The 25,906-nt window shown below is 44.3% G+C and overlaps 1 protein-coding gene across 1 annotated transcript in view; it reads left to right on the forward strand.

Moving 5' to 3' along the window:
* Nucleotides 1-365: 365 nt before the first annotated feature.
* The window catches only part of WASF2 (WASP family member 2), a 103,272-nt gene continuing 77,731 nt past the window's right edge, over nucleotides 366-25,906 (forward strand). The window contains exon 1 of the mRNA XM_049774805.1: nucleotides 366-517. The gene's annotated coding sequence lies outside the window, so the exon portion shown is untranslated. The remainder of the gene's footprint in view (nucleotides 518-25,906) is intronic.

Raw genomic sequence — 25,906 nt, forward strand, 5'->3', positions numbered from 1 at the left:
GCGTCTGAAGTAGAAGAATCGGCCTTTGAAGAGACTTTGTGCGACGCTTAAAACTTCCTTCGGTGGAACTTCCCGAGCTGAACTCGGCGGCGGCTCTCGCTGACATTTCCGGCCCCACCTCGGTGGCTTCGCCTCCCGCTGTTTACTCCGATTGCGGAAGTAGCTTGGGTGGAGCTCCCCGGACAGGGATCCCTCGGAGTACGTCGTTTGCGTACTTCTTTAACTGACACGGCGCTCGGCCAATGACAAGCGCGGACGCACCGGGAGGGTGGGGCGGATAGCCAATCAGAAGGGTCGGCGGGGGCGTGGCTACGTCACAGGGGCGGGGCCGTCGCGTAATGGCGGACTCGGGCCGGCAGAGCGCGGCTGGGGGCGTAGCGCGCTGAGCCGAGGTGGGGGGTCCGGCTGTGTAAGCTCTAGCTGTGCGGGACACGGCCCGCCGGAACCGGCCCGGGGCGGTCAGGGGCGGCCGGCAGGTGCTTCCGTGGCCGCGAGCGACACGCACGCGCGACCTCAGGTGAGCAACAAGTCCTCGCGGGCGGGCCCGTGGGGAGGCGACGGGCCGGGCCGGGCCGCCCTGCCTGAGTGAGCCGCGCGCCGGCTTCCCGCGGGAGTGTGTGCAGACCCGGCGAGTAGGGAAGGCGATCGTCCTCGGCACTTACCTCCCAGGGTGGAGGGGTTCACCTCAGACACTTTCTCAGAATGTGCTGCCTAGCCCGGCCCGGCCGCCCTGCCTTCACCACCAACTCCCGAGTGACCTTGGGCCAGTCACTTCCCGTCCCCAGATCCCTCGTCGTCCCTTTTGCAAAGGGAAGGCTTGGCAGGCCTTTGCCCACCACTTGACTCCCCTGATGCTGTTTGGGATCTTGGGTTAAGTGCCCCCCCCCTCAACTGAGCCTCAGTTTCCCTGCCTGGCCCACGGGGAGTTGAGGGGCCCTGTGTGCTCCAAACCCTCCCCCCCCCACAATGCCAATCAGTGACAGGAGTGACACTCCTCATCTATGCCCGGGAGGGTCTTCAGAGCCAGGGCGAGAACCCAGCAAGTACTTGGGTTTTGATTTCATCCACTGCCCCTGGAAGGGTTCCTCATGGACTGACTCCCCAAAAGAGGGAGTTTTCTTTGGGTTCTGATGGGAATTTAGGTGCAAAAGAATTCTGGAGGGTTCTAGAGGAGGTGGAGGAAAAGCAGGGTTTATTTATGGCGCTCCTATTTCAGTATTCTTATTTATTTTTTTTTGCAATCAGTCGTGGGAATTTACTAATTCAAGTTTTAGAAAATTCAAGTCATCTGATCAAGGTCCCCTCTAAGGTGCATTGCTGACTTTGAGGGTGTTTCTTCTGGGAATCGCCAGTCCAGGGTGTCACTGACCTCTTTCAAGTTTACTTTGTCAAAAAATAGGAGGTGGGGTGTGGTCCCAGGTATTTGATTTAAAGACAGATCCAGCCTCTGGAGATTGGTTCTACGTCCATTGCCGTTGTCCAGTCCGTGAGTTGGAAAGGATCATTTCTCTACATCATAAGATGTCACTTAGAAATATGAGAGCTCGGGCCCGGAGAGATAGCACAGCGGCGTTTGCCTTGCAAGCAGCCGATCCAGGACCAAAGGTGGTTGGTTCGAATCCCGGTGTCCCATATGGTCCCCCGTGCCTGCCAGGAGCTATTTCTGAGCAGACAGCCAGGAGTAACCCCTGAGCAACGCCGGGTGTGACCCAAAAACCAAAAAAAAAAAAAAGAAATATGAGAGCTCAGTTTGAAGTCTTGGGGGTCTTGTAGGCTGGTTCATTAGCTATTGGTTACACACTTGACTCTGGGTTCATGGTGCCAGCCTAGTTAAGGCCACATTTTCTATTTATTAATTCAAAGTTTTTTGGCTTGTTGGGCTGAAAGGTTCAACCGTCCACTCTGATTAAACCCAAATTTCTTTCTTTGTGCTTCCTGTTATCTCACTTCTCTGATCAGTGAAGATTGTGAACCTGGAGTGACAGATAGTTAGGTAAAAATTGAAGTCCTAAATTTTTCTAAACCTCTCAGACCTTTTAGCTAATAATCAAAACGGTAGGATCCATCATGGGTACTATTCTTCTGTCATTGGTAGGGAAGAAAGTTGGAAGAGGAAGTTGCTGAGAAAGAGGGCGTTCCTTACAGTGGAGCCAATCTGTATTCTTTGTTTGAGATTCTCTCAAACCAGAAAAGCAACAGTTGAAGGAGGAAGAAAAGAACTATGTAATTCTTCCAGTTCAAATATCTTGAAAATCACCTCTTTCCAAGGCTTTGCTTTCATAGAAAAACTTTATTGTAATTTGTTCAATGTTCAACGTTGAGATAGTTTTTTTTCCTTAAGTCAGGAGCCAGAGTAATAGTACAGCACATGGAGTGCTTGTCTTGCAGGTGGCTGACCCAAGTTCCATCCCCACACCCAATATGGTTTCCCTGGGGGCCCAGAGTGATAGCACAGCAGTAGGGTGTTTGCCTACTGTCAACCCAGAACGGACCTGGGTTCGATCCCTGGCATCGAGCCTGCCAGGAGCGATTTCTGAGCGCAGAGCTAGGAGAAAACCCCTGAGTACCACTGAGTGTGGCTCAAAAACCAAAAGGGGGGGGGACCCATTATGCTCTCCCCAGCCCCAACAGAAGTAATCCCTGAGTTTAGATCTAGGGTTAAGCCGAGCATAGCCAGATGTGGCCCAAAACAAAACAAAAATAAGAACATTTTAAGGGCTGGAGAGGCACTACAGCAGATAAAGCGCTTGCCTTTTATGCAGGTTTGATTTCCACCACCTGATATTGCCCCCCCATCCCCACCCCCAAGCCTTTCAGGAGTAATCTTTTGGTTTTGTTTGTTTTTGGGTCACACCTGGCAGTGCTTACTCCTGGCTCTTTGCTCAGAAATTGCTCCTGGCAGGCTCGGGTGACCATATGAGACGGCAGGATTCAAACCACCATCCTTCTGCATGCAAGGCAAACACCCTACCTCAATGCTATCTCTCCGGCCCTCCATGAGTAATCTTGAGATCAGAAGTAGAAGTAAGCCATGAACTGGGTGGGCCCCAAAACTAAAAAGATTACAGAAAACTTTTTATTTTGTTTTTGGGTCATGCGCTGCAGAGTTCAGTGCTTATTCCTGCCTCTGTGCTCAGAGGTCACTCTTGGTGGGGCTTGGGAGATCATTTGGGGTGCCAGGATGGAATGCAAATTGGCCATGTGCAAAGCAAATGCCCTACCAACTGTACTATTTCTCCATCCCCTAGGAACAAATTTTATTCAAGGTGTTTCATTTCTTGTTTGTTTTGGGGTTTCATCTGGATGTGCTCAGGGCTTACCCCTGGTTCTTTTCGCTCAGGGATCATTCCTGGCATGCTCAGAGGACCATATATGGTATGGATATGTGAAAGGCAAGTGCCTTACCTGCTGTACTATCTTCCCAGCCCTAAGTTACTCCATATCTATTTCATAAGCATTGATCTTATTGCAAAAGGCTTATAAGTTTGTGGACTGAAGTCCTATTATAAGTTACTTTGTTGTAACTGACTGTGGTTAAGTTCTTTAGGACAGTAGTTTTTTTCTTAGACTTTATTTTAGGGGTGGGGTGGATGCTGGAGCACCTGGTGATGTTCAGGCTCTTTGCTTAGGGATTATTCCTGGCAGTTTTCAGGGGCTATATATAGTGCTGGAGATTGAACCTAGCCAGGTTGGTGCATGCAAGGCACCTTACCCTGTATACAATACTGTCTATATAGCCACAGAAATGCAAGTATTTTGATATGTATGAGAGAGTTAGGGCTACTAGGCATCAGTGATGCCCTGAGAATAAATGGAAAGCTGTAATTTGACTGATCTCCAACACATAACACATGAAACAGTTGGTTATCCATAGCTTTTTGTTAACTGAAGAAATCAGCTATGCAATAAGATGCTTGGTACTTACCTTTCACAGTTGAATGAAAGAAGGAACGAAAAAGAAAAATGAGGTAAATTAGGAGGTGCAGGCTAAAAAAATAACTTTTTTTTCTGCTACACTCTGTGATGCTCAAGCTTTATTCCTGGTTCTGAGTTCAGGGATCATTCCTGGTGTACTTAGGGAACAAAAAGGGTTCTGGAGATCAGATACAGGTTGGCCACATGCAAGGAAAGCACTCTACCCGCTGTACTATCACTCTGCCCACCTCATTATTTTTTATTTTGTTCAAATTGTATTTGGTTTAAAGAATAGTACAGACAGCTAAATTATTTATGCCAAGCTATGTAAATTCACTTTCTATCACATTAAAGAAATACTAGAATATTACTATCTTGCATACAAATTTTTTTTTCTCAGGGCCAGAAAGATATGCAGTTACCCTTGTTTAGATCCCCTACCACACATGATTCTGTAGCATTGGCAGGAGTGAACCCTGAGCATAAACTCTGAGCTCTAAGGTAGGTGTGGTCCCAAAGTCAAAACAAAATGAACATACACACACAAAATGAACACACACACACACCAAAAAAAAAATCACACTCACCCCCCCAAAAAAAATCAATGCTCCTAAAACCAAAATTAAAAAAACAAAAATCCAGAAAATTTTCTTGGAAAGGCACATAGCTGAAAAAGCATAACATTTAAATAATAACCAGCATTGTTTTTAAAGAGAATTTGAGAGTATCTCTGTCAGGATTTCTTGCTAAATTTGAGTTTTGTAACTAAGGTTTATTGTAATTTGTTTATTTGTCTTTTGTATTGACCTACTTCTGCACTATCTATCTGGCTCCTTAATGTATCTTTTGATGTCCTTAAATAAATACATTATAATTCTAAAAACATGGTTCTTTATTGAGATTTTTTTTCTCTAAACTAAGTATTATTTTTTTGGGGGGGAGAAGCATACCTGGAAGTGGCTTAGGGGACCATGTGGGATGTTGGGGATTGAACCCTGGTCTGTTGCATGCAAAGCAAGTGCCTTACCAGCTGTACTAGTGCTCTGGCCCCCTCAAATCAGTATTTTTTGGATGGGGGAACACCCTTTGTTGCCTATGGGTATCATATGCTATGCTAAGGATCAGTAACAGGTTATGCCACCTGCAAGAAGTGCCTTAGCCTCTATACTGTTTCTGGCATTCTAAATTTTTTTTTATTATTATTATAGGTAGATTGGTCAAGGCGGTTGTTCTTGGTGCCATAGGTATTCATAAATCAAGTTGAAGCAACATATGGAGACTTCTCTCTACTTTGGGCAACCCTCCATGACATAATATTATAATCATTCATGTCTTAGTCACCATTAAAATGAAGTTGAATGAGTGTATTTTTTTTCTGTTCCATTTGAGTTATGAATGGTACTCTAGGGAATTCAAATGTATAGTTATGAATGGTATCTCAGAATAGTTACCATTTATGCAAATGAAAAACACTTCTTAACTTAGAAGCCAAACAGAATTGAATTAGAAAAGAGAAGAATAGAAGCAAGAATTGTTGAATGTTTTTAGAGGAAATAATGTTCAGATATAGAAGAATTTCAAGAAGATTTGATCTTCATCATGATTTCCACATGCTAATAAAAATAGTTTGAAATTGATGAGAAAGACAGTTAAACTTTGCATGCGGAATTTTTTGGGGGGGTCACACCTGGCAGCACTCGAGTTACTCCTGGTTCTGTGCTCAGAAATTGTTCCTGGAGGGGCCGGAGAGATAGCATGGAGGTAAGGCGTTTGCCTCTCATGCAGAAGGTCATCAGTTCAAATCCTGGCGTCCCATATGGTCCCCCGTGCCTGCCAGGAGCAATTTCTGAGCCTGGAGCCAGGAATAACCCCTGAGCACTGCCGGGTGTGACCCAAAAACCACACACACACACACAAAAAAAAGAAATTGTTCCTGGCAGGCATGCGGGACCATATGGGATGCCAGGATTCGAACCATGATCCGTCCTGGATCTGCTGCTTGCAATGCTCTACTTCTGTGCTATCTTCTGCCCCACCCTAGTAAAATATTGAAAATCTTTTTTACTTATGGCATCCAGAGCAATAGTTAAGTGGATAGGGCATTTGCCTTGCATGCATCTGACCTAGGCTGACTCAGGTTTGATGCCCAACACGCCATATGATCTTCTGAGCCTACCAGGAATAATTTCTTAGTGCAGAACCAGGTGTAAGCCCTGAGAACAGCCAGATGTGGACTAAAAACAAAGAAAAGAAAATCTTTTATTTGTAAGTTAATTCTAGTTGAATACAGTTAAGTTTCATATTTTTAGAATATAGAACACTCTAGGGAAGAACTGCAGCAGTTCAGTTCAGTTCTATTTCAAGTGAATATGTCTGTGCTCATATCTGCCCTTAACATATACACATTATGACTTTTAGTTACATTTAACCTTTGTAATTGCAATAGTAGAATAACAAAAAGAATTTTTCACTCACAAGTATTTAAAATTGAGACTTTTCCTCCACTGATTATGGCATTGTTCTAGCAAGTACTCAGTCTAAAAAGTTCAAAATATATCTTGAGAAATTTTATTTAACTGTGCAGAAGGCGGTCTTAGTTTATACCTGTAGATATTCCCTTTTACTCTCAGTTGAGAACTATAAGTTTCTTTTTGTAGATTGCTGATAGGTTCTCAAGGATAGCATTCCTGAGGCTGGAGCGATAGCACAGCGGTAGGGCAGTTGCCTTGTACGCTGTCAACCAAGGACGGACCTGGGTTTGATTCTGGCATCCCATGTGGTTCCCCCGAGCCTGCCAGGAGCGATTTCTGAGCATAGAGCCAGGAGTAACCCCTGAGCGCTGCCGGATGTGACCCAAAAGTCAAAAAAGAAAAAAAAAAAAAAAAAAAAGGGAAGACTAGCATTTCTGAGGCTAGCGGCCAAGCAGTGGTATAGTGGAAAGGACACTTGCTTTGTACACAGCCAACTCTGTGTTCAGAGGTTCAGTCTCCAACATCCCCAGTGGTCTGTTGAACACTGCCAGAAGTGATTCCTGAATGCAGAACCATGATTAACTCCTAAGAATTGTGCTCTAGGCCATGTATTTTCTTAAAAGCAAGCAAACAAAAAGCACTTCTGGGGTTAAAGGAGAGGGCTCAAAAGACTGTCCTGCATAATTTGGAGGTGAGAGTTCTAGGTTAGATGCCTCGCTTCCTGAGTACTGCTTGGAATGATCCCTGAACATGGTGTAGACAGAGAAACAAGGGTTAAAAAAAAATCTCCAGGGGCTCCAGCGGTGGCGCAAGGGATAAAGCTTCTCTAGCCTATGATGGACCATGGTTTGATCCCCTGGCATCTTATATGGTTCCCCAAGCCAGGAGCGATTTCTGAGTGCATAGCCAGGAGTAACCCCTAAGCATCACCGGTTGTGGCCCCCCCAAAAATGATCCCCCCCCCCAATTTCAATAAGAGCCCAGAATGATAGTACGGCAGGTAGGGTGCTTTCCCTGCATGTAGCTGACAATGGTACGATTCCCTGGCATCCCATAAAGTCCCTAGCTCAGTGCAGACCCAGCATACTGGGTGTATATGGGGAGGGGGATTGGGGGGGAAAGAGAGGAAAGGGAGAGGGGAGGGAAGGGGGAGGAAAGGAGAGAAGAGATATTGATTTCTGATAGTTACAGTGGAATTAAGAGAAGTGTAAGGCTAACTGCTACATCCACTTTATCTTTTTTCTTTTTCTTTTATTATTATTATTATTATTATTATTTTGTTTGTTTGTTTGTTTTTGGGTCACACCCGGCAGCGCTCAGGGGTTACTCCTGACTCTACGCTCAGAAATCGCCCCTAGTAGGCTTGGGATGCCGGAATTTGAACCACTGTCCTGCATGCAAGGCAAATGCCTTGCCGCTGTGCTATCTCTCCAGCCCCTATTTTCTTTTTCTTGAGTGGGTAGGGTGGGCCACACCTGGACCTACTCTTGGCGCTGTTCTCAGAGATCACTCCAGGCAGATCTCACAGGGCCAATGCAGTGATGGGGATGGAACCCATATTGTCAAAAGCAAGACAAGTGCTAACCCTTGTATGTACTATATATGTGGCTCTACATTTTTTATTTGTATTTTGTGGTTTTGGGGCCACACCTGGTTCTCTGCTCATGATTTAGTCCTGACTGTACTCAGAGGTCTTTTCTGGCAGTGCTCAGAGGACTATATAGGTTGGTGTCAGGTTTTGAATTCCAGACAGTTGCATGTAGGATAGCTCCCTACCTGGTCCATTCCTTTCTCCCCTTTACTATTTTTCTTGGCCACACACGGCGATGCTCAGGGGTTACTCCTGCTTTACTCTCAGAAATCGCTCCTGGCAGACTTAGGGGACCATATGGAATGCCGGGAGCCAAACGTGGGTCCATTCTGGGTCAGCTATGTTCAAGGTAAACACTCTACCACTGTGCTATTGCTCTAGCCCCCTCCTCTTGACTTTTAAAGCTCTTTGAACATTTATTGTACTCCTATTTTCATTTTGTTTGTTTGTTTGTTTGTTTGTTTTTTGGCTTGCAAGGCAAGTGCCCTGCTCTCTGTGCTATTGCTTGAACTCTTACTCCTTTTTTGTTTGTTTTTGTTTTTGTGTCATACCTGGCAGTGCTCATGGGTTATAGCTGTTACACCTGGCTCTTCTCTAAGAAATTGCTCCTGGCAGGCACAAGGGACCATATGAGATGCTGAAATTTGAACCACCGTCTGTCCTGGATCATCTGCATGCAAGGCAAATGCCCTACTGCTGTGCTATCTCTTTGGTCTCAGATTTATCTTTATATATTAATTTTCCTCTTTTTTTTTGGGGGGGGTCACACCCGGCAGTGCTCAGAGGTTACTCCTGGCTCCATGCTCAGAAATTGCTCCTGGCAGGCTCGGGGACCATGTGGGATGCTAGGATTCGAACCACCGACCTTCTGCATGCAAGGCAAATGCCTTACCTCCATGCTATCTCTCCGGCCCCATGCTTCTTATTTTTAATAGAATTTTTTTGTTTTGGGGCCTCATACGGCTGTGTTCTGTGCTTAGGAATCACTCCTGACAGTGATCCTGATCACAGAGGTGGATTTGTTTGTTTTGGTTTTGGGGCCATACCTGGGTATGCTCAGGGGTTACTCCTGGCTCTAGGCTCAGTTATTACTCCTGGCAGGGTTCAGAGGACCATATGGGATGCCAGCGAACCAAACCCAAGTTGGCCAAATGCAAGGCAAGTGCCCTATCCACTGTACTATCACTCTGGCCCCCAAAGGGGATCATTTGGAGCAGGGGTCTCAAACTCAATTTACCTGGGGGCCACAGGAGGCAAAGTCGGGGTGATCCTTGAGTGCAAAGTCAATAGTAAGCCTTGAACATTGGGGGGTGTGACCCAAAGAACTAAAACAAAACAAAATCAAAAAGGATTCCTCTAGGGCAGGGCCACAAAATGTTGTACGGAGGGCCATTTGCAGCCCGCGGGCCGTGAGTTTGAGACCCCTGATTTAGAGTGCCAGAGATTGAGCCTGATTCATCTGCAAGGGAAGTTCTCTGCCTTCTGTACTATTTCTCTGATCCTTAATTTTGCCTTTTCTTGTTTTACGTGATTTACCTTGTGTTTGAAGTTTTTTTGGGTCACACCCGGCAGTGCTCGGGTTATTCCTGGCTCCATGCTCAGAAATTGCTCCTGGCAGGCACGGGGGATTATATGGGACGCTGGGATTCGGACTGATGACCTTCTGCATGAAAGGCAAACACCTTACCTCCATGCTATCTCTCCAGCCCCATGTTTGAAGTTATGTGTTCATAGTTCTGGAGATTCATCTTCGTTTTAAGCAGGAGAGGAGGGTTTGGGCCACACCTTAGGGTAGGGGTGGCGAACAAGTTCGACACAAAGAGCCAACATTTTAAACTGTGAGAGTCAGAGAGCCACACCATGCAGTGACCTGCCAAAACAGACACTCACACAAAAGCATCTAATTTTAACAGTAATCTGTGAAACACATATTGCATTTTGCCATTTTGAGTGAGGGTCAAAATCCTGCAGTGATGGTGAGGGTGTGCTGCGTCCTCCACACTCAGAACTAACAGCAAGATGTGACTTCACATGTGACACATGGGTCCCCCGCTCGCTGGCCCTGCAATTGTTTCTGAGGCATGGGAGACGGGAGGACGCAGCCTGGGGTGGGACTCCACGCTCGGAGATCTCTCCTCAGAAGCAGCAGAACAAAATCCAAAGTTGGCAAAAAGCCACAGTATACAAAATAATGAGAAGAGGCAAAGAGCCACGTTCATTTTGGCGGGGAGCCGCATGTGGCTCGCCACCCCTGCCTTAGGGTTACTCCTGGTGAGGTCCTGTAGTGTTACTCCTGGTTAGTGTCTGGCTCTAACTGGATGGAGATTTCTTATACAATGATGTGATCCAACTTGTTAAGCTATTTTTGTGGATGATTTATTTATGATTTGTTTTTATGACTGTTATTAAACTTACAAAATAGTATATACTCATCATAGTAAATATACTCATTGTAGTAAATTACACTGTCAGAAGTAAATAAGGATAAAACAGGGCCAAAGAGATAGCACAGCAGGTAAGGTGGTGCCTTGCTTGTGACTGACCTGGGGTTCAATCCCCTATACTGCATATGGTCCCTGGGCTTGCCTAGAGTGATCCAGGTTCAGAGCCAGGAGTAAGCCCTGAGCATCTCCAGGTATTGCCCAATACCTTCTCCCCTAATAAAGTAGCAATCATAATAAAATAATAGGGGCCGGAGAGATAGCATGGAGGTAGGGCGTTTGCCTTTCATGCAGAAGGATGTGGTTCGAATTCCGGCATCCCATATGGTCTCCTGAGCCTGCCAGGAACAATTTCTGTACTTAGAGCCAGGAGTAACCCCTGAGCGCTGCTGGGTGTGACCCCCCCCCAAAAAAAAAAAAAACAAAACACTTTCCCCCCCAGTGTGGAACCCAGGCATCCATACTTGTAAGGCTTGTGTTTTATTACTGAGACTCATCCTCAGTCCCTCTCCAGATTTGGTTTTATTTCTGCCTTTTTAAATGATAAAAGTAGTGAGTTTTTTTTTTTTTCTTTCATTTCTGGGCCATATCCTGCAGTGCTTAAGGGTCATACCTAATTGTGTTCTAGAGTCATGCCTGGGGGTACTCGGAGTAACATAATGTGGGGTCCTGGTTCAAATGAGAGTCACAGCCAAAGCTGTATGCTAAGCAAGTGTCTTGTGAACTATTATATTTTGTTTGTTTGTTTCGGGACAATATTAGTGATGATCAGGGTGCAATTCCTGGTTCTCTGCTTAGGGCTGCTGCCAACAGTGCTCGGGCTGATTTGGTGTTGGGGATCAAATTTGAGCCTCTTAGGTTGGAAAGAGAATACAGAAGTTAACATGCTTGTCTTATATGAACCCAGTCCTGGTTTGATCCCCCTCACTGCATATGGTTTCCCAGGACTACCTCCAGGAGTGAAAGAGCCCTTGAGAATAACAATAAATAAAATAATGATGATTTATAAATTTGGAGCCAAGAGATAGCACAGCAGTTGGGTGTTTGCCTTGCACACAGCCAACCCAGGACGGACCTGGGTTTGATCCCCAGAATCCCATATGGTCCCCTGAGCCTGCTAGGAGCAAATTCTGAGTGCAGAGCCAGGAGTAACCCCTGAACACTGCCGGGTGTGGCCCTAAAACAAAAATAAATAAATAAATAAATAAAATTGGTATCTTATTTTCATAGCACATTCTCCAGCCCTATAAGGTTCCTCCTGAGATCCTGAATGCTTTAAAAAATATTAATAAACAAAAGAAATCTTGTGCATTTCAAAAATTTTGAAGTAAAATAACCCCTTAATCTCACCATTGGACATTTTGATATTTTTCTCTTTTTCTTTTTTTTTTGAATTTTGATTACTTTAGCTGAGACCAGAAGTTAGGGTTCTAAGGCTTCCCCTTTTATGAATTTAACATTATAATTTATATATAGCACTAGTTTTAGATTTATGACGGTGATTCACTATGATGTTTTGAATTGATCGTTACATTAAATCTAGTTGGCATCTGCTTTTGTAAATTGCTACAAAATTTTTTAAGTGAGAATTCAAAAAAAAAATCTACTCTCCACAACTTTCAAGTATGCAGAACACTATTAACTGTATTTACTATAGTCTAGGCTTTCGCTTCTTTATTAGGTTTGTCACATCCTCATTAATTAGTTCTTATTATTTCATTGTTCATACTTGAGGCCATTCTAAATCTGAATAACTAGCTGTTAGTGACCTTGGCTGGGTTGGCCTCATCTGACAACATTTTTCAATACTTACTGTACACTTCTTTATTACTCACCTCATTCTTGCATACCTAATATACAATCGTAGCTACAGTGTAGGAGGCAGTGTTGTTCTGTGACTCTGAGTATAGATTCTGAGGTTCAGACCATTTGAGTTTAGATATAGGACCCTCTTTTATAGGAGCTTTGTATGTAACTTGGGCAGTGGATCCTAGCATCTGTCTTAGTTTCAGGTTGTTTTTTGTTTTTATTTTTGTTTGAGGGTCATTCTCAGACCTTGAATCTTCTAGATGCTGAGTATGTGTTCCATCACTCTGAGCCATTTTCTTAGCCCCAACCTCAGGTATTTTTGTTTTGTTTGTGGACCACACATGGCAATGCTTACGGCTTACTCCTAAATTTGCACTCTTGGTGGTGCTTGGGAGGCTGGCCATTGAACCTGGGTCAGCCATGTGCAAGGCAAATAAACACCCTACCAACTGTCCTGTTGCTCTGGATCCAAGCCTCAGAGTTGTTTAATCTATAAAATAGAGAACTGTCTTGGGTCTGGGAGATGGCTCAAAGGACTAGATTGCATACTTGACATTCACGAGGTCTCCAGAACACTACAAGGTATTACTCTGTGGCCCCTTCATGTACTGGACCTCCGCAGAACTACACCACCTAGTCCAAGAATTGAAGTGTGCAGTCGACACTGCTAGACTGTCATTGGGAGTCCCCACATGGGTACCTGTCTAATTTTTCTGTAAAATATAGAAATGGTTGGACTGGAGATACAATACAAGGATTATGGTGCTTGCTTTGTATGCAACTAACCCTTTTTTCATTTCTGGCTATGCATGGATTCCCAAGTACCACTGAAAATGAGCCCCAAGAACATAGCCAGGAATAGCCCCTAGATACTGTGGATCTGGGCCTCTCCCAAATATATACAGAAAATAGTTCAGGAAAAAATTTCAAATGTTAAGAAGGATTTGACAGTATCATTACTTGGGCCAGAAGGATAGTACAGCAGTAGGGCGTTTGCCTTGCAGGTGGCGGGCCCAGGACATATCTGGATTCGATTCCTGGTATCCCTATGGTCCCCCGAGCCTGCCAGGAGTAATTTTTGAGCACAAAGCCTGGAGTAACCCCTGTGCCCACTGGGTGTGACCCAAAAACCATAAAAGAAAAAAAAGAAAATATCATTACTTAATTTAGTGTTCAGTAAATGTTAGCAATTGTTATAAATTAAGAAAATTGTGTATTAGATAGATAGCCCAGAAATCTACCACTTTGGGGACAGAATGAAAATGTCAGTTTTAAATTTTAGGTTATGTTGCCCCAAATTCATAATTTCTCTCCTTTTCTTTATTTTGTTTTGTTTTGGGGTCATACACAGTGATGCTCAGATTACTTCTGTTTCTGCATGAGAAATCACTCCTGGCAATATCTAAAAGACTGAATGTGATGTCAGGGATCAAACTTAGGTTGGTCACCAGCAAGTGCCTTACCCACTGTACCATCTCTCCAGCCTCATAATTTCTCTTAGGAATTTATTTTTTTTCTTGTTGTTTTGGGCCACACTTGATGGTAACTCAGGGGGGTTACTCTGGGCTCTGCATTCAGGAACTCACTCTTGGCTGGCTCAAAGGGCATATGGCATGTTGGGGATCAAACCCAACATTTCTAGGCAAATACTCTACCCACTTAACTGTCACTCTGTCTTATCTTAGAAATTTCTCAGGGAAGTAATACATCTGAACAGATCTGCTATATCTTTGAATTATTTATTTATTTATTTATTTTTTGGCCCACACCTGGCAGTGCTCAGGAGTTACTGCTGGCTCTATGCTCAGAAATCACTCCTGGCAGGCTTGGAGTACCATATGGGATACCAGGGATTGAACCTGTGTTGGCCGCATACAAGGCAAAATGCTCTACTCTCTGTGCTCTACTCTGGCCCAAATTGTTATTTTTATTCTGTACTTTCTTTTTTTTTTTTTTTTTTTTGGTTTTTGGGCCACACCCGGTAACGCTCAGGGGTTACTCCTGGCTATGCGCTCAGAAGTTGCTCCTGGCTTGGGGGACCATATGGGACACCGGGGGATCGAACCTCGGTCCGTCCAAGGCTAGCGCAGGCAAGGCAGGCACCTTACCTTTAGCGCCACCGCCCGGCCCCCTGTACTTTCTTTTCTTTTTTTTGGAGGGGGGGTCACACCTGGCAGCGCTCAGGGCTCCAGGCTCAGAAATCGCTCCTGGCAGGCTCAGGGAACCATATGGGATGCCGGGATTTGAACAACCAACCTTATGCATGCAAGGCAAACCCCTTGCCTCCATGCTATCTCTCCAGCCCCTTATTCTGTACTTTTTTTTTTTTTTTTTTTTGGGCCACACCCAGTAATGCTCAGGGGTTACTCCTGGCTATGTGCTCAGAAGTTGCTCCTGGCATGGGGGACCATATGGGACACCGGGGGATCGAACCGCGGTCCGTCCAAGGCTAGCGCAGGCAAGACAGGCACCTTACCTTTAGCGCCACCGCCCGGCCCCTTTTATTCTGTACTTTCTGAATAAGTGGTTTTATTACTTTGTATACTGGATTGAGGAATAAACTATGGCATTTTTTTGTTTATGGACCATACCCAGCAGTGTTGAGAGGCTAATACTGACTCTTTGCTCAGGATAACCAAACACTTGGTGGCATTTAGGGGACTATATGGGGAGGATTGAATATGGGATACATATATATGCACAGTAAGGAAGGTCCTTTATCTCTGAATTGTCCCTCAGGTTTAATTTTTATTAAGTTAATTAATTTTGAGAGAGTAATGCCTGGTGATGCTCAGGGAACCATGTGATGTTGAGAAGTGAACCTGGATCTCCTGTGTGCAAAGTATGTGCTCTTACCCACTAAGCACTTTGGTCCTATTTTTTTTTCTTTTTTTGGTTTTGGGGTCACCCTGGCAGTGCTCAGGGGTTACTCCTGGCTCCACGCTCAGAAATCTCTCCTGGCAGACTCGGGGGACCATATGAGATTCGAACCAATAACCTGCATGCAAAGCAAATACCTTACCTCCATGCTATCTCTCTGGCCCCCCTGGACCTGATTTTTAACTTCTAACTTTTGTTTGTTTTGTTTTGGGGCCTCATCTGGTGGCGCTCATTTGCATTCAATTGTTGCTCCTGGCAGAGTTGGGGGACCATGTGGGATGCAGGGGACCAAATTCGTGTTGGCTGCATGCAAGGCAAAAGCCCTACCTGCTGTACTATCACTTTGGCCCCTAACTTCCAACTTTTGATGCGAAGTTTGTACGTACCCTTTTATACCCTCTGTTTCACAGTAAAGTGTTCTTCATATATAAAACTGTTATTATTAGTATTTTTTTTTTGGGTCACACCCGGCGGTGCTCAGGTGCACAGGGTGCACACCTGGCTGTCTGCTCAGAAATAGCTCCTGGCAGGCACGGGGACCATATGGGACACCGGGATTCGAACCAACCACCTTTGGTCCTGGATCGGCTGCTTGCAAGGCAAACGCCGCTGTGCTATCTCTCTGGGCCCTATTATTAGTATTTTTATGTGTGATGCTGGGGATGGAACCCAAAGCCTCACACATACAAAGCAGGTGCTCTACCACTGATCTACATCCCCTATAACCCTACAGCTATTGTTATTGTTTGTTTTATTTATTCTTTCTTTTTGTTTGTTTGTTTTGGGCCTCACCCAGTGATGCTCACCCTGGCTGTGCACTCAGAAATTGCTCCTAGCTTGGGGGACCATATGCGACGCGCGGGGAATTGAACTGCAGTCCGTCCTAGGTTAGTGCTTGCAAGGCAGACACCCTACCGCTGCGCCACTGCTCTGGCCCCTGTTTTATTTATTCTTTATAGATCACATCTGGTGGTGCTCAGGGGTTACTATGCACAAACAGATCACTGTGGTGCTTGGGGGACCATATAGAATATTGGGGATCGAACCTGGATTGTCATGTGCAAGGCAAACATCCTACCTATCACTCTGACTCCACAATTACAACAACGACAATGACTACTACTACTACTACTACTACTACTACTACTATTTATTTATTTATTTATTTTGGTTTTTGGGTCACACCTGGCAGTGCTCAGGGGTTACTCCTAGCTCTACGCTCAGAAATCACCCCTTACAGGCTCGGGGGACCATATGGGATGCCGGGATTCGAACCGCTGTCCTCCTATATGCAAGGCAAATGCCTTACCTCTATGCTATCTCTCCAGCCCCCTTTCTTGCCTTTTTGTAACTGTATTCATGACACAGTACAGGAACTCTGAAACTTTTCCCTTGTATTGTAACAGGTAGCTATAGAGCTTATCATCTGATGTAGTTTGGACTATTTTTCCATTACTGCATTACCTTATTTTTGTGTACAGGGAAGCTATTCTCACTATTCCTTGCACACAACTTTGTACCCTCATGCTTCTACCTACTGCCGTGGAGATATCTACAAACTGGGAAGATTTTACCAGTGTTTTTCTAGATAATTTCTAAAAATACTGCTTGTGATAGGTTTCAGCATCAATCCCTGGGGAATGGAGGGGGGCTTTGCTTATACATCTTTAGAGAAGGATCTGTATTAGAACTCTCATTTCTCCTTTTAAATGAATTCTCTTGGGGGGGGGATTGGGCTCCTTAAATCATATTTATATGCTGTTTTCAGTAGTCTGTGGAGAGTTGAAAAATTTCTTAAATTTAATTTTCACTGTGCCATATATTTTCTTGTTCAGGTATATCTCTATATATTGCATGAAATCTTGTGAACACTAGGTTCTCTGTAATGTTTGGTTATATTGAATGTTTAATTCTATGGAACTGCCCATTATTGGGTTACTAATTTAGATTCAGCAAATTTGAGTAGCTACCTGCTCTGTACCATTACAAAAGGTATAACTCAGTGACTGAAGAGTAGGTAACACAGAAATAAAATGTTGCAAGACTGAAATGTTAGAGAACAAATTAGAGTTCTATAATAGACATTAACAGAGTAGGTAATAGGTCATAGGTAAGGATAGCCCAGAAAGCTTCTCTAAAACAAACTGAAACTGAAACCAAGGGGAACAAGAGATAGCATAAGGGTTAAGACACTTTTTTGGGGGCCTGAGAGATAGCATGGAGGTAAGGTGTTTGCCTTGCATGCAAAAGGACGGTGGTTCAAATCCCGGCATCTTATATGGTCCCCCGAGCCTGCCAGGGGCGATTTCTGAGTATAGAGCCAGGAGTAACTCCTGAGCGTTGCCGGGTGTGACCCAAAAACAAAAACAAAACAAAACAAAACAAAAAAAGACACTTGTTTTGCATGAAGCTGACTTTGGTTCCATCCCAAGCACTATGTATAGTCTCCTGAGCATTACCAGAAGTGATCCCTAAGCATAGAGCCGGAATCACAAGTAAGTCCTAAGTCCTGAACATGCTGGGTGTGACCCAAACGAACAGACTAAAAAATAGAAAAACATTCCAGTAAAGCAGGGGTCTCAAACTCGAGGCCTGCGGGCCGTTTGCGGCCCTCCTTACATTTTGTGGCCCGAGGCCAGCCTTCAAATATTGCAGTATTATCGCAATAAAAATTGCATTGGTAAGAAAAAGTCACATTAAACATTCACATACCCCGAGCAGTTCCGTTCGGGTTATGCAAATGTTTAATGCAATTTTTTGCGATTTTTTTTCTTACTAATGCGATTTTTTTTTTTTTTTGTGGTTTTTGGGTCACACCCAGCAGTGCTCAGGGGTTATTCCTGGCTCCATGCTCAGAAATTGCTCCTGGCAGGCACGGGGGACCATATGGGACGCCGGGATTTGAACCAATGACCTTCTGCATGAAAGGCAAACGCCTTACCTCCATGCTATCTCTCCGGCCCCGTAATGCGATTTTTTTTGTTGTTGTTGTTTTTTGGGTCACACCCGGCGGTGCTCAGGGGTTACTCCTGGCTGTCTGCTCAGAAATAGCTCCTGGCAGGCACGGGGGACCATATGGGACACCCGGGATTCAAACCAACCACCTTTGGTCCTGGATCTGCAGCTTGCAAGGCAAACGCCGCTGTGCTATCTCTCCAGGCCCCACTAATGCGATTTTTTATTGTGAATATTCGGTAAGCGAAATCTCTTATGCGGCCCTGCCTCACCCTGACTTAAATTGAGTTTGAGACCCCTGCAGTAAAGGGAACCAGAGTGATAACACATCAGGTAGGGCATTTGCCTTGCATATAACTGTTCCAGGTTTGATCCCCAGCATCCCATATGGTCTCTGAGTCTGTCAGGAGTGATTTCTTTCTTTTTTTTTGGGTTTTTGGGCCACACTGGTGACACTCAGGGGTTACTCCTGGCTATGCACTCAGAAATCGCTCCTGGTTTGGGGGACCATAGGGGATGCTAGGGGATTGAACCGTGGTCTGTCCTAGGCTAGCACGTGTAAGGAAGATGCTTTACCACTTGTGCCACCACTCCGGCCCCTGTCAGGAGTGATTTCTGTGTGCAGAGCCAGTAATAATGCTTGAGCACTGCTGGGTGTGGCCCAAAAACCAAAATAAAAGAAAATGAATGAGTCAAATGAAATGCCACAGAGAGTAGCAGGAAGTGTAAGATATTTCAAAGCTTTGTAAAATTCGTAGAATTTTATTTTTAGTTAATTTTCTTGGGAGCTTTCTCATATAGTGCTCAAGGGATCTAGGGATCACTCCTGGTCTTCTTGACCTGGTGCTGCCTTGGCCGAGCAGTGCTGGAGGCATCGGGGTTACCCCAGTAGTACTTGGGGTTCGAACTTGGGCCCTGGTTCTTGTTTTACTTGATTTCTTTTTTTTTTTGTTGTGCTTGGATTGGGTGGTGCTAAGATGATTTTACACACGAAAGTCATGTCCTCTACCACTTGAGCCACATCCTGGCCACTAAAGAGCTTTAACATTTTGGGGCTGGAGTGATAGTACAGCGGGTAAAGTGTTTTTTTGTTTTGTTTTGTTTTGTTTTGTTTTGTTTTGTTTTTGTTTTTGGGTCATACCTGGCAGCGCTCAGGCGTTACTCCTGGTTGCAGTGCTCAGAAATTGCTCCTGGCAGGCACGGGCACCAAATGGGATGCCGGGATTTATACCACCATCCATCCTCGATCGGCTTTGTGAAGGGTAAATGCCCCACCACTGTGCTATCTATCTCTCTGTCCCCTGGGTGTTTGCTTTTTGCAGCTAACCTGGGTTCGATCCCTACCATCCCATACGGTCCCCTGAGAACCGCCAGGAGTGACTTTTGAGTGCAGAGGAGTTATCCTTTCCTCTTTCTTCTCTCTTCTCCTTGCACACTGTAAACTATTGGACCAGACAGATAGTATAGGGGTTAAAGCAGTTGATTTGCATACAGTTGATACTGTTTCAATCCCCAGTACAGATTGCCCCTTGAGCACCATTGGGAGTGACTTCCAAGTGCAGAACTAAGAATAGCACTGCCCGATGTGGTCCAAACAAATCTTCCCACCAACAATTTACTAAATTATTATCTGGCATATAGAACTCCAGGTGTTTAGATGTTTAAATTATTTTTATTTTTTATTTTATTATTTTTAGGGGGGAATCACACCCAGCACTGTTCAGGGGTTACTCTTGTCTCTGCACTCAGAAATTGCTCCTGGGGGCTGGAGAGATAGCATGGAGGTAAGGCTTTTGCCTTTCATGCAGAAGGATGGTGGTTCAAATCCCGGCATCCCATATGGCTCCCTGTGCCTGGCAGGAGCTATTTCTGAGCAGACAGCCAGGAGTAACTCCTGAGCACCGCTGGGTGTGGCCCAAAAACCAACAAAAAAAAGGAATTGCTCCTGGCAGGCTCAGGGACCATATGGGATGCCGGGAATCGAACCCGAGTTTGACCTGGGTTGTTCACGTGCTAACACCCTACTGCTGTGCTGTTCAGCCCCAGCAGTATTTTGTATTATTTTTTTGGTTTTTGGGCCACACCCGGTGACGCTCAGGGGTAAGTTACTTCTGGTTATGGGCTCAGAAACTACTCCTTGCTTGGAGACCATATGGGACGCTGGGGGATCAAGCCGCAGTCCGTCCTAGGTTAGCATGTGCAAGGCAAATGTTCTACCATCTGTGCTTTTTTTTTCTTTTCTCTCTCTTTTTTTTTTTTTTTTTTTTGGGTCACACCCAGCAGCGCTCAGGGATCACTCCTGGCTCCATGCTCAGAAATCGCTCCTGGCAGGCACAGGGGACCATATGGGATGCGGGGATTCGAACCACTGTCCTTCTCCATGAAAGGCAAGCACCTTACCTCCATGCTATCTCTCTGGCCCTGAACCTTTGCTTTTCTAAGAAATTTAATGTACTGGCCAACATTTTTTTCAAGATCTGTACTTCCTTATAGGTTAAAATGAGATTAATACACTTAGTTTCACATTCCCCCCCCCCCCCAAATCCTTTAATTGCTGCTTTTTATCCTGGCTTACATATTTCTGTTTATTAATTCACTTATTTATTCAGCCCATTTCAGGGCTGGTACAAGTCTGCTAAGTACTGAAGAATGATTTTTCCGAGTCCATCCAAATGTCAGACCTTAATTACTAATGATTGTTAAAAAACTCTCTTTCTTTTTTTAGGTCAAGAACTCTCTTCCATTTGTTCTTTGTTACTTTATTATTACTACTTTCAATCCCCTTCCTAACTCAGATTCTGTTCTACTGTGCTTAGGTGGGGTGTATATATATTATCTTCCTAAGTATTCTGTAATTTATAACTGCAATTGTGTGGCTTCCTCTGCTTTTTGAGTAACGTGCAGCTATAACTTGGTGTTTTAGATGATGTGATTTGACCCTACTTATCTTTCTAGCTTCCCACTACTTTTGTTTGTTTGTTTTTGGGTCATACCTGGCAGCATTCAGGGGTTACTCCTGGCTCTACGCTCAGAATTAGCTCCTGGAAGGTTCAGGGGACCATATGGGAAGCTGGGATTCGAACCACTGTCCTTCTGCATGGAAGGCAAAATCCCTACCTCTATGCTATTTCTCCAGCCCCGCTTCACACTACTTTTGTAATGATGTACTCTTCTTCATTTCTCAGAAATGTGTCATTATTTTCTGTTTATGTGTTTTGATTCGTACTGTCTGTACACCTCAGATAAGATTTTTCTTGTCTCAGACCTGGGGCTTCAGTCAATGGCAGAAGTCCCTGCATCACTAATATGAGACCATGGGTTTGCTCCCCTTGTGCCAACCTACATATGCCAGGCATGTAATTTCTGTAACTCATATTTGGGACTCCTGGCACAGTAATAAGAGTATTTCGTACATATACACAATGGAATATTATGCAGCCATCAGGAGAGATGAAGTCATGAAATTTTCCTACGTGGATGTACCTGGAATCTATTATGCTGAGAATAATAAGTCAAAGGGAGAGAGGTACACAGAATAGTTTCACTCATCTATGGGCTTTAAAAAAAAAATGAAAGACATTTTTGCAGTAATTCTCAGAGACAAAAGAGAGGAGGGCTGGAAGGTCAAGCTCACGACATGAAGCTCACCACAAAGAGTGATGAGTGCAGTTAGAGAAATAACTACATTGAGAACTATCCTAACAATGTGAATGAATGAGGGAAGTAGAAAGCCTGTCTCCAGTACAGGCGGGGTGGGGTGGGAAGGAGGGAGATTTGGGACATTGGTGGTGGGAATGTTGCACTGGTGAAGGGGGTGTTCTTTGCATGACTGAAACCCAAATACAATCATATTTGTAATCACGGTGTTTAAATAAAGATATTAATAAAAAAATAGAGTATTTCAACTCCAGAGTACCCCCAACTAGTTACAAATGAAGACCACAACTAAAGATGTATAAGCACCACAACCAGGTGTGCGACCACAGGCAACCACGGTAGCCATTGTGTGCACTACAATCAGATTGCAGCCCCCAGTGAGCACCACAACCAAGTGAAAGCACTTTGTCTTTATGACTACAGCAAATGGCAGGGAAGGCAAATAATTTAATAACCTTAAAAAGCAATTTTTGGGGAGCTGGAGAAATAGTACAGCAGGTAGGGCACTTGCCATGCATGTGGCCTATCCAAATTCAATTCCTAGCTGCCCTATTTGGTCCCCCAAGCCCTGCCAGGAATAATTCCTGAGGGCAAACTGGAGGAGTAATGCCTGAGCATCACAGGGTGTGAGTCCAAAACAAACTAAAAGCAGTTTATGGACCAGAGAGAGCTCAAAGTGATGAACACATGACTTGCATGCAGGAGATTTGGGTTTGAGCCTTGGCGCTGCATGGTCCCCACAAATACATAGCCAGGAGTAGCCCTTGAACATTACCAGATGTGGATCCAAAACAAAGACCAAACAAGAAACGTTACTTTATGGGTTCAGAGTGATAGCACAGAGGATAGGATTTTTGCCTTGCATGCGGCCACAGAGATTTGATCTCTGGCATCCCATACAGTACCCTAATTCTACTAGGAGTAATTTCTTGGTGCAGAGACATGAGAAACTCCTGATCTGGGTGTGGCCCAAATACACACGCACACGCACACACACACACACACACACACAAAATATCATTTACTGGTTTTGCCATTTTTGTGGTACATTTTCCTCATAGTTTCTAGGACAGGTGGTTTAAGTGCAATTGAAGAGCTTTTACTCTCAGCCATCAGGCAAAGGTAGGTTATGTGGGTCATCATTGGAAGTACAATCAGACCTCATTAATTTGGGCTAATTGGGGTAACTCCTAATGAGAGTGTTATATGTTGCTTTTCTTTAGGTACTGCTGTTACTTTGAATCATATAGTAGCTGAAACTAGGCTAATAGTGTTACCAGGTTATTTTGTTAGGTAGAGGTCCTTGTACCTGGTTTAATGAATAGCTGAGAATGATATGCAATTTAACTTTAATTGTATGTAAATTACACCCCTGAAAAGCTTAAAAACAACTCATTAAGCATTCCTCTTTCCAATCTTATACTGTTTTCTTAGTTAGTCTTTATGAGAGTGTAGAGGTAAACTTTTGTTCAGGTCTGAATTTGTCTTGTTTCAAATGTGTGTCATCTATATTAATAAAGCATTATAAATTTCAGAGAATTTTATAGAGAATAGTTGAGAAAGTATAGAGGAAGAGTACATGAAAGTCAAATGTCAAGCAGGGTAATATTTTTTTCTTCTTCTTTGTTTTTGGGTCACACCCAGCAGTGATCAGGCATTACTTCTGGCTCTGTGCTCAGAAATTGCTTCTGGCAGGCTCAGGGGACCATATGGGATGCCAGGATTCGAATTACCGGCTGCATGCAAGGCAAATGCCCTACCGCTGTGCTATCTCTTCGGCTCCGTGGCAGGGTAGATTTTGAGTGGCTAAAATATTTACCCCATAAGTAGCATCACCCTATGGTTTGTTCACACCTGGGACTCATCTTAACTATCACACTTACGATGATCATATATATTGAGGGGCAGCAATTCACATGTGCAAGGACTGTTGCACATGTTAATTGCCTGTTGACTCTGTGGCCCAAAGTAAATCACTTATTTGACCTCTCTGAGCCTTAGTTTATTCATTAGTAATAAGAATTAAAATTGGGTTCAATCTCCGGGTTCCTATATAGTCCTCCAAGCCAGGAGCAATTTTTGAGTGCATAGCCAAGAATAATCCTTGAGCGTCACTGGGTGTGGCCCAAAAACAACAACAGCAACAAAAACCCAAACCAAAGCAAACCAAACAAAAAAGGAATTAAAATTGGGGTGAAATGCATGTCTTTTTACATTGCATACTCGTTTTGTTTTGTGGCTACACCTGGCAATGCTCAGGGGTTACTCCTTGCTCTGCACTCAGGAATTACTCCTTGCTCTGCTCAGGACCATATAGGATGCTGGAGATCAAACCTGGGTTGGCTTTGTTTAATGCAAGTACCCTACCTGTTGTATTATCACTGCACCCCCTTTACAGACTTCTTGTGAGATTGAAATGAGCTAATTAAATGACATCATAGTTATAAAATTAATAAGAGATTATATGAAAGTGCTCTTTATTTATTTATTTATTTTTTTGCTTTTTGGGCTACACCCAGTGACGCTCGGGTTACTCATGGCTATGCGCTCAGAAATCGCTTCTGCCTTGGGGAACCATATGGGATGCAGGGGATTGAACTGTGGTCTGTCCTGGATCAGCCACATGAAAGGCAAATGCCCTACCTCTGTTCTTTTACCCTGGCTCGTATATGAAAGTGCTTTTTAATTAGAATCTTTGTATCACCATAGCATTGTTAGAATAATGAAGATTAACTGCATTAATACACATTGGTACTTAGAAACATGATAGCAGGTGGGAACATTTAAGAACTTTATAGTCATCTATAGATGAGGCATGAGGTCTTCATATCTCAGATGTCTCTAAAAACATCACTTTTTCTTTGTGGGGGGAACACACCCAGTGGTGTTTGGTAGCTGCTCCTGACTCAGTAATCATTCTCAGCAATGCTCCAGATTGAACCTGATTCTACAACATGCAAAGTATGTGCTCCATCCTTGCTAGTTCCAACAATTGTACTTGTACTTGTTGTTCTTGTTGTTGTTGTTGTTTTGTTTTGTTTTGTTTTTGGGCCACACCTGGCAGCACTTGGGTTGCTTCTGGCTCTGCCCTCAGAAAATGCTCCTGGTAGAGTCGGAGAGATAGCATGGAGGTAAAGCATTTGCCTTGCATGCAGAAGGTCGGTGGTTTGAATCCCGGCATCCCATATGGTCCCCGGACCCTGCCAGGATCGATTTCTGAGTGTAGAACCAGGAGTAACCCCTGAGCGCTGCCGGGTGTGACCCAAAAACCAAAAAAAGAAAAAAGGAAGGAAGGAAGGAAGGAAGGAAGGAAGGAAGGAAGGAAGGAAGGAAGGAAGGAAGGAAGGAAGGAAAGAAAAAGAAAGAAAGGAAGGAGGGAGAGGGAGGGAGGGAAGAAGGAAGGAAGGAAGGAAGGATGGAAGGAAAGAAGGAAGGAAGGAGAAAGAAAATGCTCCTGGCAGGTTTGGGGGACCATTTGGGATGCAAAGGAATCGAACCTGGGTCTGTGCTGGATCAGCTGTGTGTGCAAGGCAAACGCCCTACTGCTATGTTATCTCTCAAGCCACAACAACACATTTTTATAATACAGTATAACTTCTTATGTGAAGAACCTAAGTTACTGTACACTTAGTATATTCTGTTTGAGAAATAAATTATATTGGAGTTAGGAATGTTGGTAAGAGAGGCAAAACATGTGCAAGACCCTGAGTTCCATTTTCTGTACCACACGATTTCCCCCAACATTACTGAGTATGGTTTGGCGACCCCTGAGTACTGCTGGACATCTCTGGGAAAGACCTCAGGGACCTCTGAGCACTACTGGGTTGGGGTGGTAATTTTGGGTTTTTGTACTGGAACTGGATTCAATCACCAGCACCACCTGGCCTTCCAATTATTACTGACTGTAGCATTAGAGTCTTTTGAGCACTATTGTGTGTGGCCCTGGAGTCTCCTTTGTTCTACTGGTGTGGTCCTGACTATGTCTAGCAAGCACCACACCACACTTCAGCTCTAAAGTTGTACCACCAGTTTGATTGGCTGAGTATCTCAGTGGTGCCTGCAGAGCACAAATGAGACTCCCTTCAATAATAACTAAAGGGTGTGAAGATTTACAGAGATTGTCATTAAAATAACTTCCAGGTCTAAAGAGAGCTCAACAGACTGGAGCACATGCTTTGCATGGAGGA

This window comes from Suncus etruscus, chromosome 6 (assembly GCF_024139225.1).
Source record: "Suncus etruscus isolate mSunEtr1 chromosome 6, mSunEtr1.pri.cur, whole genome shotgun sequence".
Classification (NCBI taxonomy): Eukaryota; Metazoa; Chordata; class Mammalia; order Eulipotyphla; family Soricidae; genus Suncus; species Suncus etruscus.